A 15,032-nucleotide genomic window follows, 5' to 3' on the forward strand; every position below is an offset into this window, starting at 1 on the left:
TTGCTTCTAGAACCCATACATTTTGCCATATTGAATGTGTTTTGCTATTTTGGATTTGAAACCTTTAATGTCTAAATGCAGCTATATCTAATATATTGGAGTAGTCAGTTGTTTTACTGAGGCAGGGATCTCTTTGGCAGGTTAAGGCTTTTCTCAAGCCAGAGGCAGCTCCATTCGGACCCAAACCAACACAGAGGTCCACAATCGCCTCTTGAAGCCATTTCATTGTTTTACTACTGTTTCTTTCCAGCTGTGAGACGTCATCATGAAAGTGACAGACATGATTGAGATCCCTCTCATTTTCTCCTCTTTCTCTTTCCCCCACCACAACTATTTTTCTGTCTCATCGTCTCTCTCCATCTTTCTCTGATATATCTCTTTCCCCCACCACAACTCTTTCTGTTCCCCTTTTCTTTTTTCTCTTTCACCCCATCTCTGTTACTCTGTGTGTGCGTGTGCGTGTGTGTGTGTGTGTGTGTGTGTGTGTGTGTGTGTGTGTGTGTGTGTGTGTGTGTGTGTGTGTGTGTGTGTGTGTGTGTGTGTGTGTGTGTGTGTGTGTGTGTGTGTGTGTGTGTGTGTGTGTGTGTGTGTGTGTGTGTGTGTGTGTTGGTAGGCGAGGTGGTCAGGTAGTAGGCCAGCGCAGTGTAGTGTGGGGCCGTGCTCTGTGACGCCACCCTTTTTATCACAGGAAGGGGGTAGTAGTATTTTAATTAAAATGTCAGGACAAATACTGTGAGAGTTATTGAGGATGAATCACTAGATAAGGAGAGCAGTGGGCCAGAACAGGTCAAAGAGACAAAGTCACCTGGCTGACTGGCTGAAGGCTCTTCATTCATCCACTGGGTAGGAGATGTGGTGGGGGATTGGAAAGGGACAGGGGGCTCAGCAGAGGCTCTGGAGGGGTTGAGGGTGCTAGGCGTTAGGGGCTGGAGCAGTCAGTGGAAGGTCCACATATACACTACCGGTCAAAAGTTTTAGAACACCTACTCATTCAAGGGTTTTTCTTTATTTTTACTATTTTATACATTGTAGAATAATAGTGAAGTCATCAAAACATTGAAAAAACACATATGGAGTCATGTAGTAACCAAAAAAGTGTTAGCCTCTCTTGGGTACGTGAGACGTTAGCCTCCCACCTCTTCAACAGCCAGTGAAACTGCTGGGCGCCGAATTCAAATACAGAAATACTCATTATAAAAATTCAGAAAACAAAACATATTTTACATAGGTTTAAAGATTAACTTCTTGTGAATCCAACCACGGTGTCAGATTTTTAAAATGCTTTACGGCGAAAGCATACCTTACGATTATTTAAGAACATAGCCCAGCAGACAAATCATTACAAACAGTAACCAGCCAAGTAGAAGAGTTACACAAGTCAGAAATAGAGATAAAATTAATCCCTTACCTTTGATGATCTTCATATGGGTGCACTCAGCAGACATTCATTTACTCAATAAATGTTTATTTTGTTCGATAAAGTCTCTTTATATCCAAAAACCTCAGTTTTGTTCGTACGTTTTCTTCAGTAATCCACAGGCTCAAACGCAGTCAAAACAGGCAGACAAAAAATCCAAATTGTATCCGTAAAGTTCATAGAAACATGTCAAACGATGTTTATATTCAATCCTCAGGTTGTTTTTAGCCTAAATAATCGATAATATTTCAATCGGACAATAACGTCGTCAATATAAAATGTTAACAAGAAAGGCACTCTCTCGGGCGAGCGCATGAAAAAGCTCTGTGACACTTTAGGGTCCACTCATTCAGACTGCTCTTACATCCTCATTTTTCAGAATACAAGCCTGAAACAATTTCTAAAGACTATTGACATCTAGTGGAAGGCATAGGAACTGCAATTTGAGTCCTAAGTCAATGGATACTGTAATGGCATTGAATAGAAAACTACAAAACCAAAAAGAAAACTACTTCCCGAATGGATTTTTCTCAGGTTTTCGCCTGCCAAATCAGTTCTGTTATACTCACAGACTATTTTAACAGTTTTGGAAACTTTAGAGTGTTTTCCATCCAAATCTACCAGTTATATGCATATCATATCTTCTGGGCCCGAGAAGCAGGAAGTTTAATTTGGGCATGCTTTTCATCCAAAATTCCAAATGCTGCCCCCTACCCTAGAGAAGTTAAACAAATCAAAATATATTTTATATTTGAGATTCTTCAAATAGCCACTCTTTGCCTTGATGACAGCTTTGCACACTTTTGGCATTGTCTCAACCATATTCCCCTGGAATGCTTTTCCAACATTCTTGAAGGAGTTCCCACATAAGCTGAGAACTTTTCTGCTTTTCCTTCACTCTGCGGTCTGACTCATCCCAAACCATCTCAATTGGATTGAGGGCAGGATTGTGGAGACCAGGTCATCTGATGCAGCACTCCATCACTCTCCTTCTTGGTCAAATAACCCTTACACAGCCTCGAGGTGTGTTGGGTCATTGTCCTGTTGAAAAATAAATGATAGTCCCACTAAGCCCAAACCAGATGGGATGGTGTATCGCTGCAGAGTGCTGTGGTAGCCATGATGGTTAAGTTCTAAATAAATCACAGACAGTGTCACCAACAAAGCACCCCCACACCATCACACCTCCTCCTCCATGCTTTACGGTGGGAAATCCACATGCGGAGATCATCCATTCACCCACCTCACGTCTCACAAAGGCACGTCGGTTGGAACCAAAATCTCCAATTTGGACTCCAGACCATCGGTCTAATGTCCATTGCTCGTGTTTATTGGCCCAAGCAAGTATTTTCTTCTTATTGGCGTCCTTTAGTAGTGGTTTCTTTGCAGAAATTCGACCATATAGGCCTGATTCACACTGTCTCTGAACAGTTGATGTTGAGACGTGTCTGTTACTTTGTGAACTCTGTGAAGCATTTATTTGAGCTGCAATTTCTGAGGCTGGTAACTCTAATTAACTTATTTTCTGCAGCAGAGGTAACTCTGGGTCTTCCATTCCTGTGGCGGTCCTCATGAGAGCGCTTGATGGTTTTTGAGACTGCACTTGAAGAAATCTTCAAAGTTCTTGAAATGTTCCGTATTGACTGACCTTCATGTCTTAAAGTAATGATGGACTGTCGTTTCTCTTTGCAAAACTGTCATCAAGGTAAGGGGTGGCTATCTGAAGAATCTCAAATATTAAATATTTTTTGATTTGTTTAACACTTTTTTGATTACTATATGATTCCATACGTGTTATTTCATAGATTTTATGTATTTTGGACTTTCAAGAAGCAAAGTGGTACTTGCTACATCATCATGATGATGGTGATGATGATAATGATCATGTAAAAAGTCATATGATTCTTGAATAATTTATGTTATAAATGCCTCATGAGCTTAGTTCAACTGTCGTACCCCATCAGAACCCAAAATATAACCTTGTTTCACTGCAATGTTTGTAAACAAAAAAAATGGAAACAAACACTGTTTAGCCTCAAAACATGGTTAGAACTATAATTTTGATATCATGGATGGTCTGTCCTTGCATCCATATCGCTGTCTGAGTTTGAGTGGTTACATTTCTCTTGCTTTTTAACCGAAAAGGGTGGGGAGTGCGATTTGTTATTGTTTCAACTCCTGATTGCCACTTTAAGAATGATTGCCAGAAGAGAGTGTTGGTGTGTAGATGTGTGTTGTGGTGTAGGGTGGCAGGCCGCCCAGGCAGAGAGCTGGCTGATATTTGGGGTTGTGGAGCTAGAAGGCACAGATCAATGCTAATCTGACGTTTCTCACATCTGTGATGGGGCTGTGCATGTGTGTGTGTGTGTGCGCGTGTGTGAGTGAAAAACTAGGCAATGATGTCTAACAAGGTGTGTATCTGGTCAGGTGTGTGTTGGTGTGTATCTGGTCAGTAGTGTGTTGGTGTGTGTTGGTGTGTATTTGGTCAGGTGTGTGTTGGTGTGTATTTGGTCAGGTGTGTGTTGGTGTGTATCTGGTCAGTAGTGTGTTGGTGTGTATCTGATCAGTAGTGTGTTGGTGTGTATCTGGTCAGGTGTGTGTTGGTGTGTATTTGGTCAGGTGTGTGTTGGTGTGTATCTGGTCAGGTGTGTGTTGGTGTGTATCTGATCAGTAGTGTGTTGGTGTGTATCTGGTCAGGTGTGTGTTGGTGTGTATCTGTTCAGGTGTGTGTTGGTGTGTATTTGGTCAGGTGTGTGTTGGTGTGTATTTGGTTAGTAGTGTGTTGGTGTGTATCTGGTTAGTAGTGTGTTGGTGTGTATCTGGTCAGGTGTGTGTTGGTGTGTATCTGGTCAGGTGTGTGTTGGTGTGTATCTGGTTAGTAGTGTGTTGGTGTGTATCTGGTCAGGTGTGTGTTGGTGTGTATTTGGTCAGGTGTGTGTTGGTGTATATCTGGTCAGTAGTGTGTTGGTGTGTACCTGGTTAGTAGTGTGTTGGTGTGTATTTGGTCAGGTGTGTGTTGGTGTGTATTTGGTCAGGTGTGTGTTGGTGTGTATCTGGTCAAGTGTGTGTTGGTGTGTATCTGGTCAGTAGTGTGTTGGTGTGTATCTGGTTAGTAGTGTGTTGGTGTGTATCTGGTTAGTAGTGTGTTGGTGTGTATTTGGTCAGGTGTGTGTTGGTGTGTATTTGGTCAGGTGTGTGTTGGTGTGTATCTGGTTAGTAGTGTGTTGGTGTGTATTTGGTCAGGTGTGTGTTGGTGTGTATTTGGTCAGGTGTGTGTTGGTGTGTATCTGGTCAGGTGTGTGTTGGTGTGTATCTGGTCAGTAGTGTGTTGGTGTGTATCTGGTTAGTAGTGTGTTGGTGTGTATCTGGTTAGTAGTGTGTTGGTGTGTATTTGGTCAGGTGTGTGTTGGTGTGTATTTGGTCAGGTGTGTGTTGGTGTGTATCTGGTTAGTAGTGTGTTGGTGTGTATTTGGTCAGGTGTGTGTTGCTGTGTATCTGGTCAGTAGTGTGTTGGTGTGTATCTGGTCAGGTGTGTGTTGGTGTGTATTTGGTCAGTAGTGTGTTGGTGTGTATCTGGTTAGTAGTGTGTTGGTGTGTATTTGGTCAGGTGTGTGTTGGTGTGTATCTGGTCAGTAGTGTGTTGGTGTGTATCTGGTCAGTAGTGTGTTGGTGTGTATCTGGTCAGGTGTGTGTTGCTGTGTATCTGGTCAGTAGTGTGTTGGTGTGTATCTGGTCAGGTGTGTGTTGGTGTGTATTTGGTCAGTAGTGTGTTGGTGTGTATCTGGTTAGTAGTGTGTTGGTGTGTATTTGGTCAGGTGTGTGTTGGTGTGTATCTGGTCAGTAGTGTGTTGGTGTGTATCTGGTCAGGTGTGTGTTGGTGTGTATTTGGTCACGTGTGTGTTGGTGTGTATTTGGTCAGGTGTGTGTTGGTGTGTATCTGGTCAAGAGTGTGTTGGTGTGTATCTGGTCAGGTGTGTTGGTGTGTATTTGGTCAGGTGTGTGTTGGTGTGTATCTGGTCAGTAGTGTGTTGGTGTGTATCTGGTCAGTAGTGTGTTGGTGTGTATCTGGTCAGGTGTGTGTTGGTGTGTATCTGGTCAGGAGTGTGTTGGTGTGTATCTGGTCAGGTGTGTTGGTGTGTATTTGGTCAGGTGTGTGTTGGTGTGTATCTGGTCAGTAGTGTGTTGGTGTGTATCTGGTCAGGTGTGTGTTGGTGTGTATCTGGTCAGGTGTGTGTTGGTGTGTATCTGGTCAGGTGTGTGTTGGTGTGTATCTGGTTAGTAGTGTGTTGGTGTGTATCTGGTCAGGTGTGTGTTGGTGTGTATCTGGTCAGGTGTGTGTTGGTGTGTATCTGGTCAGGTGTGTGTTGGTGTGTATGTGGTCAGTAGTGTGTTGGTGTGTATCTGGTCAGGTGTGTGTTGGTGTGTATCTGGTCAGTAGTGTGTTGGTGTGTATCTGGTCAGTAGTGTGTTGGTGTGTATCTGGTCAGTAGTGTGTTGGTGTGTATCTGGTCAGTAGTGTGTTGGTGTGTATCTGGTCAGGTGTGTGTTGGTGTGTATCTGGTTAGTAGTGTGTTGGTGTGTATCTGGTCAGGTGTGTGTTGGTGTGTATCTGGTCAGGTGTGTGTATTTGGTCAGGTGTGTGCATGTGTATGCGTGGACAGACAGAGGGGTGAAGGGGACAGTGTATTTTGAAGTTGGGAGATCTTTTGAAGCGACATCACGTTGATGGTACCACACCTCTGCTACTCTCCTATTGAACTAAATCACTCTGCTACCCACGGCAGGAAAATAACACCTATTATAATTGTTTGACATTTTGGTAATGCCAAACTGACATTTCAGACTGACACCTTTTTCTCTCTCTTTCTTTGGGTACCTTTTTTTGGATCCCAGGCTTTTTAAAGGGTAATGATATATATTGACGGTTTTACACTCTGAAAACGTGCAGCCTTCTGACAGCTCCAAATCATCCTCTCTTGTTTTTTTCGACCGCTTTAAGTCTCACTCACGGCCCGATCAAAGAGTGTCAAGGAACACTTTCCGTGTGCCTTGTCGGCAAACCAAAAGTCACCCCATTTACAGAAATCATAGTTCCTTACAAATAAGCTGTGTTGAAAGGAATCTGTGAAGTTCCTTTTCTCTCCTCCCACACTGACAAAAATATTCTTACAAAACAAAATTGACACAATTATGGCTGAGTATTTCTACACGAAAATATGAATTGCATTAATGATTAATTATTGTTTGGTAGCTCACTGTCACAGATACCATGCTGTCTCGTACTTCAGGGTTTTGTTTCAATGGCAGACAAGAGCTGCATATGTATAGCAGTAATATACACTACAACGCCTTCTAGGAAGGCTTTCCACTAGAGGTTGGAACATTGCTGCTGGGACTCGCTTCCAATGCAGTCACAAGAGCATTAGTGTGGTGGGCACATATGTTGGGCGATTAGGCTTGGCTTGCAGTCGGGGTTCCAATTCATCCAAAAGGTGTTCGATGGGGTTGAGGTCAGGGGTCTGTGCAGGCCAGTCAAGTTCTTCTACACCGATCTCGACAAACCATTTCTATATGGATCTCGCTTTGTGCACGGGGGAATTGTCATGCTGAAACAGGAAAGGACCTTCCCCAAACTGTTGCCACAAAGTTGGAAGCACAGAATCGTCTAGAGTGTCATTGTATGCTGTAGCATTAAGATTTCCCTTCATTGGAACTAAGGGGCCTAGCCCGAAACATGAAAAAAAGCCCCAGACCATTATTTCTCCTCCACCAAACTTTACAGCTAGCACTATGCATTCAGGCAGGTAGCATTTTGGCGTCCTCAAAACCCAGAGTTGTTTGTCAGACTGCCAGGTGGTGAAGCGTGATTCATCACTACAGAGAACGCGTTTCAGTTACTGACTGTTACTTTTGATTTTGACCCGCCCTTTGTTCAGGGACACATTATTCCATTTCTGTTAGTCACATCTGTGGAACTTGTTCAGTTTATGTCCCAGTTGTTGAATCTTGTTATGTTCATACAAATATTTACACATGTTAAGTTTGCTGAAAATAAACACAGTTGACAGTGAGAGGACGTTTCTTTTTTTGCTAAGTTTAGAAACATAATTGAATATTGTACATAATAAACTCAGCAAAAAAAAGAAACGTCCTCTCACTGTCAACTGCGTTTATTTTCAGCAAACTTAACATGTGTAAATATTTGTATGAACATAACAAGATTATTCTTTTTTTAATACATTTGCAAAAGTTTCTAAAAATCGGTTTTCGCTTTGTCATTATGGGGTATTGTGTGTAGATTGCTGAGGATTTGTATTTATTCAATCCATTTTAGAATAAGGCTGTGATGTAACAAAAAGTCAAGGGGTCTAAATACTTTCCGAAGGCACTTTATATATATACATCCAGTGTCTGTGTTCTTTTGCCCATCTTAATCTTTTCTTTTTATTGGCCAGTCTGAGATATGGCTTTTTCTTTGCAACTCTGCCTAGAAGGCCAGCATCCCGGAGTCGCCTCTTCACTGTTGATGCTGAGACTGGTGTTTTGCGGGTACTATTTAATGAAGCTGCCAGTTGAGGACTTGTGAGGTGTCTGTTTCTTAAACTAGACACTCTAATGGACTTGTCCTCTTGCTCAGTTGTGCACCAGGGCCTCCCACTCCTCTTTCTATTCTGGTTAGAGACAGTTTGTGCTGTTCTGTGAAGGGAGTAGTACACAGCGTTGTACGAGATCTTCAGTTTCTTGCCAATTTCTCGCATGGAATCGCCTTCATTTCTCAGAACAAGAATAGACTGACGAGTTTCAGAAGAAAGTTCTTTGTTTCTGGCCATTTTGAGCCTGTAATCGAACTCACAAATGCTGATGCTCCAGATCTCAACTAGTCATAAAGAAGGCCAGTTTTATTGCTTCTTTAATCAGAACAACAGTTTTCAGCTGTGCTAACATAATTGCTAAAGGGTTTTCTAATGATCAATTAGCCTTTTAAAATGATAAACTTAGCTAACACAACGTGCCATTGGAACACAGGAGTGATGGTTGCTGATAATGGGCCTCTGTACGCCTATGCCGATATTCCATTCAAAATCTGCAGTTTCCAGCTACAATAGTCATTTACAACATTAACAATGTCTGCACTGTATTTCTGATCAATTTGATGTTATTTTAATGGACATAAAATGTGATATTCTTTCAAAAACAAGGACATTTCTAAGTGAGCCCAACATTTTGAACGGTAGTGTATATGTGTGTGTATATATGTATAAAAATATGTAGATAGATACCTACTGTCTGTACATTGGCATGCACAGCATATGAATGGAGTCTGAGCAGTATATAGGTAGAAGACTACTGTATTGCTCCTCTCACCTGAGGTTGGTGTAAAGCTTCCAATGAGTGGGGGAAGGCTGTTTCAGCTCTGCTTTGGGGATATGATTGGTTTTAATGGGTTCGGCCCCCTTTTCTTGACGTGTCTTTTATTTATATTTGTCCCAGTTTTGCCATCTGCTACTCATGACATCTATTGCAGCAGCCTGTTCTTTGTAAAAGCCATTGCATTATGATAAATGTGTGTATATATGGTGAAGTGACTGAAGAAATCATTGCCTTGTACTTTTTGCACTGTCGTGGATGTTGGTTTAGTTTGAGTTTTGCTCAGCCAGAGTGTCTGATGCTGTTTTGTTTCTCTCGTGTATATGTCTGGAATGGTTTTGGGAGTGTTTAGGGATTACAGTAACGCTTACAGGAATCATGAGGCACCTCATCCTCAATTTGAACCCCTCCCAAAACACTGGGACAGGGATAGCCTCGCAATTCAACCTGTATGTTTTTTTTTTACAAGCTCTGCTGTGCATCAAAAACCCATGTCTGTTTTTAATATGTTTTAGTATTCTAACTCTGTTCTCTCATATTTTGTGTTGCTGTCACTATCTTTTTAGTAAGGTTGACAACATTAATGTGCTACTGGAAAAGTTCTGTTTTTATTTTACAATGTAATTTACATTGAAATTGGAGATGAGTTTCCAACCGAAGAGGAAGAGGAGAATTCACCGAACAGAAGCAGCCGCAGCAGAGAGAAAGCTCCAATGACACGCTCTGTGGCGTCGACAGGTGTGAATCAATTTCCATTGGAAAAATCAGATACAACTGTCACAATGTGTGGTGACAGCAGCTGTCGGCAGGGCACAGCACAGTCTCACATTAGCAAGGTGTTCCTGCTTCCAGAACAAACAAAGCTCCCAGTTTACCTGGAAAGAAAGGGAGGTGAGAACCAAGGGTTTGATGACATTTGTTTTGCGGTGGTGTGACGGAACAGATGGCTCATTACGCCTGTGAATGCACAGTCTCTCCTCGCTCTGCTCACAGGGCTTTGTTTTGCCATAATTTGATCTCCGCTCTGTTGAGAGTATTTACAGATTGAAGGGGGATGAATTACTATAAAACACATGGCTGGGTCATTAAGAGCTGGCAAGGATACTCTTATTGGAGGAGAGAATAAAACTCAACCACTTCATGGAGGGGTATCAAGCTACATATATACAGTAGTGGTATTTTTCCCATGGTAGATGTTCTGTTATGGTTAGTTTAGTGTCGCATACAGTACCAGTCGAAGGTTTGGACACACCTACTCATTTTTACTACTTGCACACGCTTGGCATTCTCTCAACCAGCTTCACCTGGATTGCTTTTCCAACAGTCTTGAAAGAGTTCCCACATATGCTGAGCATTTGTTGGCTACTTTTCCTTCACTCTGCGATCCAACTCATTCCAAAACATCTCAATTGGATTGAGGTCGGATGGTTGTGGAGGCCAGGTCATCTGATGCAGCACTCCATCACTCTCCTTCATGGTCAAATAGCCCTTACACAGTCTGGAGGTGTGTTGGGTCATTGTCCCGTTGGGGAAAAAATTATAGTCTTCCTTTCCTGTGGTGGTCCTCATGAGAGCCAGTTTCATCATAGCTCTTGATTGTTTTTGCGACCCCGCTTGAAGAAGCGTTCAAAGTTCTTGAAATGTTCCTGATTGACTGACCTTCATGTCTTAAAGTAATAAGATGGACTGTCGTTTCTCTTTGCTTATTTGAGCTGTTTTTGCCATAATATGGACTTGGTCTTTTACCAAATTGTCACGCCCTGACCTTAGAGATCCTTTTTCTGTCTCTATTTGGTTTGGTCAGGGTGTGATTTGGGGTGGGTATTCTATGTTCTTTCGTTCTATTATTTGTATTTCTATGTTTTGGCCGGGTAGGGTTCTCAATCAGGGACAGCTGTCTGTCGTTGTCTCTGATTGAGAACCATACTTATTGAGCCCTTTGTCCCACCTGTCTTTGTGGGAAGTTGTCTTTGTTTGTTGGCACTATAGCCTTTAGCTTCACGTTTTTTTGGATTGTTTATTGTTTTTGTCGGCATCATATAAATAAAGTAATATGTACGCTCACCACACTGCACCTTGGTCCTCTTCATTCAACGGCCGTGACACAAATAGGGCTATCTTCTCTATGCCACCCCTACCTTGTCACAACACATCTGATTGGCTCGAATACATTAAGAAGGAAAGAAATTCCACAAATTAACTTTTAACAAGGCACACCTGTTAATTGTAATGCATTCCATTTGACTACCTCATGAATCTGGTTAAGATAATGCCAAGAGTGTGCAAAACTGTCATCAAGGCAAAGTGTGGCTACTTTGAAGAATCGCAAATATAAAATATTTGTTTAGCATTTCTGTGATTACTACATGATTCCATTTGTGTTATTTCATAGTTTTGATGTCTTCACTATTTTTCTACACTGTAGAAAAAAGTAAAAATAAAGAAAAACCCTTGAATGAGTAGGTGTGTCCAAACTTTTGACTGGTACTGTATATCTGACTATTCCTGAAGACTATTCATGGCTGTTGTGCTGTATGTCTGGGCCTGAAGGCACCACTGTCTCAGTAACATCAACAAGCACTCTGCACTGCCAGACCCTCATCAGTTCGGCCAGTCACAGACCTTTTAGAACGTCAAATCAAACTGACATATCCTTCCACTTCAATATCGCCTGTATTTCTTGGATATTTTCTTTATTTAGTGTCACTTACCATTTAGTGTTTGTTGAATCATTGTTCTTGTTTTTTTAATTTTTCTCCACTGTGACCCAGTTTAAGCTTATTGCCAATGGTATCATTGGAAATCCATGTTCTGCATGGAGAGTCATGACATTAAAATGCAAAAGGGTAAAGAGAGCTACAGGCTAGACACCTAGTGGGTGATTTGACTCAACTAGCGGGGCAGATTTGACTCACCTAGCGGGACAGATTTGACTCACCTAGCGGGGCAGATTTGACTCACCTAGCGGGGCAGATTTGACTCATCTAGCGGGGTAGATTTGACTCACCTAGCGGGCAGATTTGACTCACCTAGCAGGCAGATTTGACTCACCTAGCGGGGCAGATTTGACTCACCTAGCGGGGCAGATTTGACTCACCTAGCGGGGCAGATTTGACTCACCTAGCGGGGTAGATTTGACTCACCTAGCGGGGCAGATTTGACTCACCTAGCGGGGCAGATTTCACTCACCTAGCGGGGCGGATTTGACTCACCTAGCGGGGCGGATTTGACTCACCTAGCGGGCAGATTTGACTCACCTAGCGGGGCAGATTTGACTCACCTAGCGGGGCAGATTTGACTCACCTAGCGGGGCAGATTTGACTCACCTAGCGGGGCAGATTTCACTCACCTAGCAGGGAAGATTTCACTCACCTAGCGGGGCAGATTTCACTCACCTAGCGGGGCAGATTTCACTCACCTAGCGGGGCAGATTTCACTCACCTAGCGGGGCAGATTTCACACACTTTGTGGGGGTCAGATTCGCAGACTGCAGAGTGTGTGAGCTCGTATATGCACAGTAGATGCTTGTTATAGTCAAGGTTTTTCTGTAGATTTCTTCAGAGATGATCTCATTTACTTCAGGCATCCATTTCAGTTGACTTCAGTATAAGAGTTCCCTAGTAATTCAAACATTGTAAACTTGTTGCAAACATAGTCATTACTGAACACTGAAATCAGTGAAATTACTAGATAAAAGCCCTGTACAGTAAGTAATTAATTATCTTTCAATGGCTTATTTATATTGACCGATATGGTTCGATCAAGTGAATGATCTCATTTGAAATATTAAACATCCTTGGCCATTCTGCCTATGGAAAAATACAACAGGTTATATGCTACTTTCCAATAAAACTTTGTATAGAAGAGATGATAGCCCTTTCCAGCTCACTATCATAAGTGAAGCTGGCAGTCATGTTGCATGCACTTGGTGACATCTAGTGGCAGTCCACAGTACTGGTTCTCTATTTTGAGGATTTTACCAGTGACCTCCTGACCTTGCATGCCTCAGCAATCACACCATGTGTGTGTGTGTGTGCACAAACACGTTTAACGTGTGCCACCCGTTTCAACAGACCACAACTCGCGTGACTCTTTCCTTGGATCCCTTTAACCCGTGTAGCATTCTATTTGGAGCTATAGCTGGAGATGTTAGTGGGAAAGGCTGTCATCCAAGGATAGAAAGGATGGTACCCCTCTTCACAGTGGCTTTTACAAGATGTTACCTGGACTTTAGTGAGGATGTATCATTGAGGAGATGATGAAATCCACAGAAGAGAAAAAGGTTGGTAACACATTTTGTTGAATAGCTTGAGGGGAGTCCAAAACGTTTCCATGATTCCATCCAACTTACATTTAAGTTATTCAGTCATATTTTGACACAACACAAACATACTTTTATAATCTATTCTCCTTGACAAAGTGTTTGTAAGAGGGGCCGGACTTTGAACATTTTAGCAGTTCTGCTATTTTGTGTCAATGTGTGGACATGAGCTGAACTGAACTCCAGCCAGAATGATCATTGTGCTCAAAAAACAAAGAGTACATTCAAACTGCAGGTCATCTTCTTGGATGGCAGTGATAAGAGATTTGATCGGGTGATTGTGGAGGCCACGTCATCTGATGCAGCACTCCATCACTCTCCTTCATGGTCAAATAGCCCTTACACAGCCTGGAGATGTGTTGGGTCATTGTCTTGTTGAAAAACAAATGATAGTCCCACTAAGCCCAAACCAAATGGGATGGTGTATCGATGCAGAATGCTGTGGTAGCCATGATGGTTAAGTGTGCCTTGAATTGTAAATAAATCACAGACAGTGTCACCAGCAAAGCATCCCCACACCATCACACCATCTCCTCCATGCTTCACAGTGGGAACCGCACATGCGGAGATCACCTAGTCTGCATCTCACAAAGACACGGCGGTTGGAACCAAAAATCTCACATTTGGACTCATCAGACCAAAGGGCAGAATTCACCAGTCTAATGTCCATTGCTCATGTTTCTTGGCCCAAGCAAGCCTCTTCTTATTATTGGTGTCCTTTAGTAGTGGTTCCTTTGCAGCAATTCAACCATGAAGGCCTGATTCACGCAGTCTCCTATGAATAGTTGATGTTGAGATGTGTCTGTTACTTGAACTCTGTGAAGCATTTATTTGGGCTGCAATTTCTGAGGCTGGTAACTCTAATGAACTTATCCTCTGCAGCAGAGGTAGCTTTGGGTCTTCCATTCCTGTAGTGGTCCTCATGAGTGCCAGTTTCAACATAGCGCTTGTTGGTTTTTGAGACTGCACTTGAAGAAACATTCAGAATTCTTGAAATGTTCCTGATTGACTGACCTTTATGTCTTAAAGTAATGATGGACTGTCGTTTCTCTTTGCTTATTTGAGCTGTTCTTGCCATAATATGGACTTGCTATTTTACCAAATAGTGCTATCTTCTTGTGGACTTCAATGAACAACACATCAGCTGTATGTGACCAGGTGAAAAAACCTTTCCAAGCCAAACCCATGTCATAACCGCTACACACAGCCTACATCGTTGTCCCCATATTAGCTACAGTAACATCATAGTCAGCATAGCTAATAGAACTAACGTGTTAGTAAACCCGCTACAATCATGCAGTAACGTTACAGTGTACAGTCAGTAAGCAGTTTAGCACTTAGACTGGCAATAACTTACCTTTACTTGGAAGAATTCCAGTGTTGTGTTGGATAGTCATAGCCAGCTAGCTAACATAGCATCCCTCTGTTTGAGCAGGGTGTTTGAGTAGGCTAAACTAGCTAGCTGCATTTGCTAGCTAAGTAAGTGAAACTGGAGAAGAAAAAAAATGGACGGAAGCTAGCTGTCTTCCGGCTACACCATGGTGCTACCCTACTGTGTGCTGTTCAGGCTACTGTAGACCATTAGAAAACAGGGTATTGTAATCAATTATTTGGAGACGTGAATATATTTAGTATAGTTTTATCTAAACATGATAACTTTTTAAAAATGTTTTACAATTTAAAAAAAATGAAATTCACTGAGGAGGATGTTCCTCCCCTCTGAGGAGTCTCCACTGATTTACACATACAGTTTACCAAAAGGCAGTAATTGGGACTTTATGTATTTGTAAATCTAAATGCCTCAGCTTATTGTAAACACAAGTATATTCAGATGTTATCATTCTTGTTATAATTAAATGGGTTAGTCTTACTCCCACTGTATTCTGTTGGCAATTAATCTGCCTCCTTTTTAAGACCCCATTATCC

The sequence above is a fragment of the Salvelinus alpinus genome, chromosome 24 (genome assembly GCF_045679555.1).
Source record: "Salvelinus alpinus chromosome 24, SLU_Salpinus.1, whole genome shotgun sequence".
In the NCBI taxonomy this organism is placed as follows: domain Eukaryota; kingdom Metazoa; phylum Chordata; class Actinopteri; order Salmoniformes; family Salmonidae; genus Salvelinus; species Salvelinus alpinus.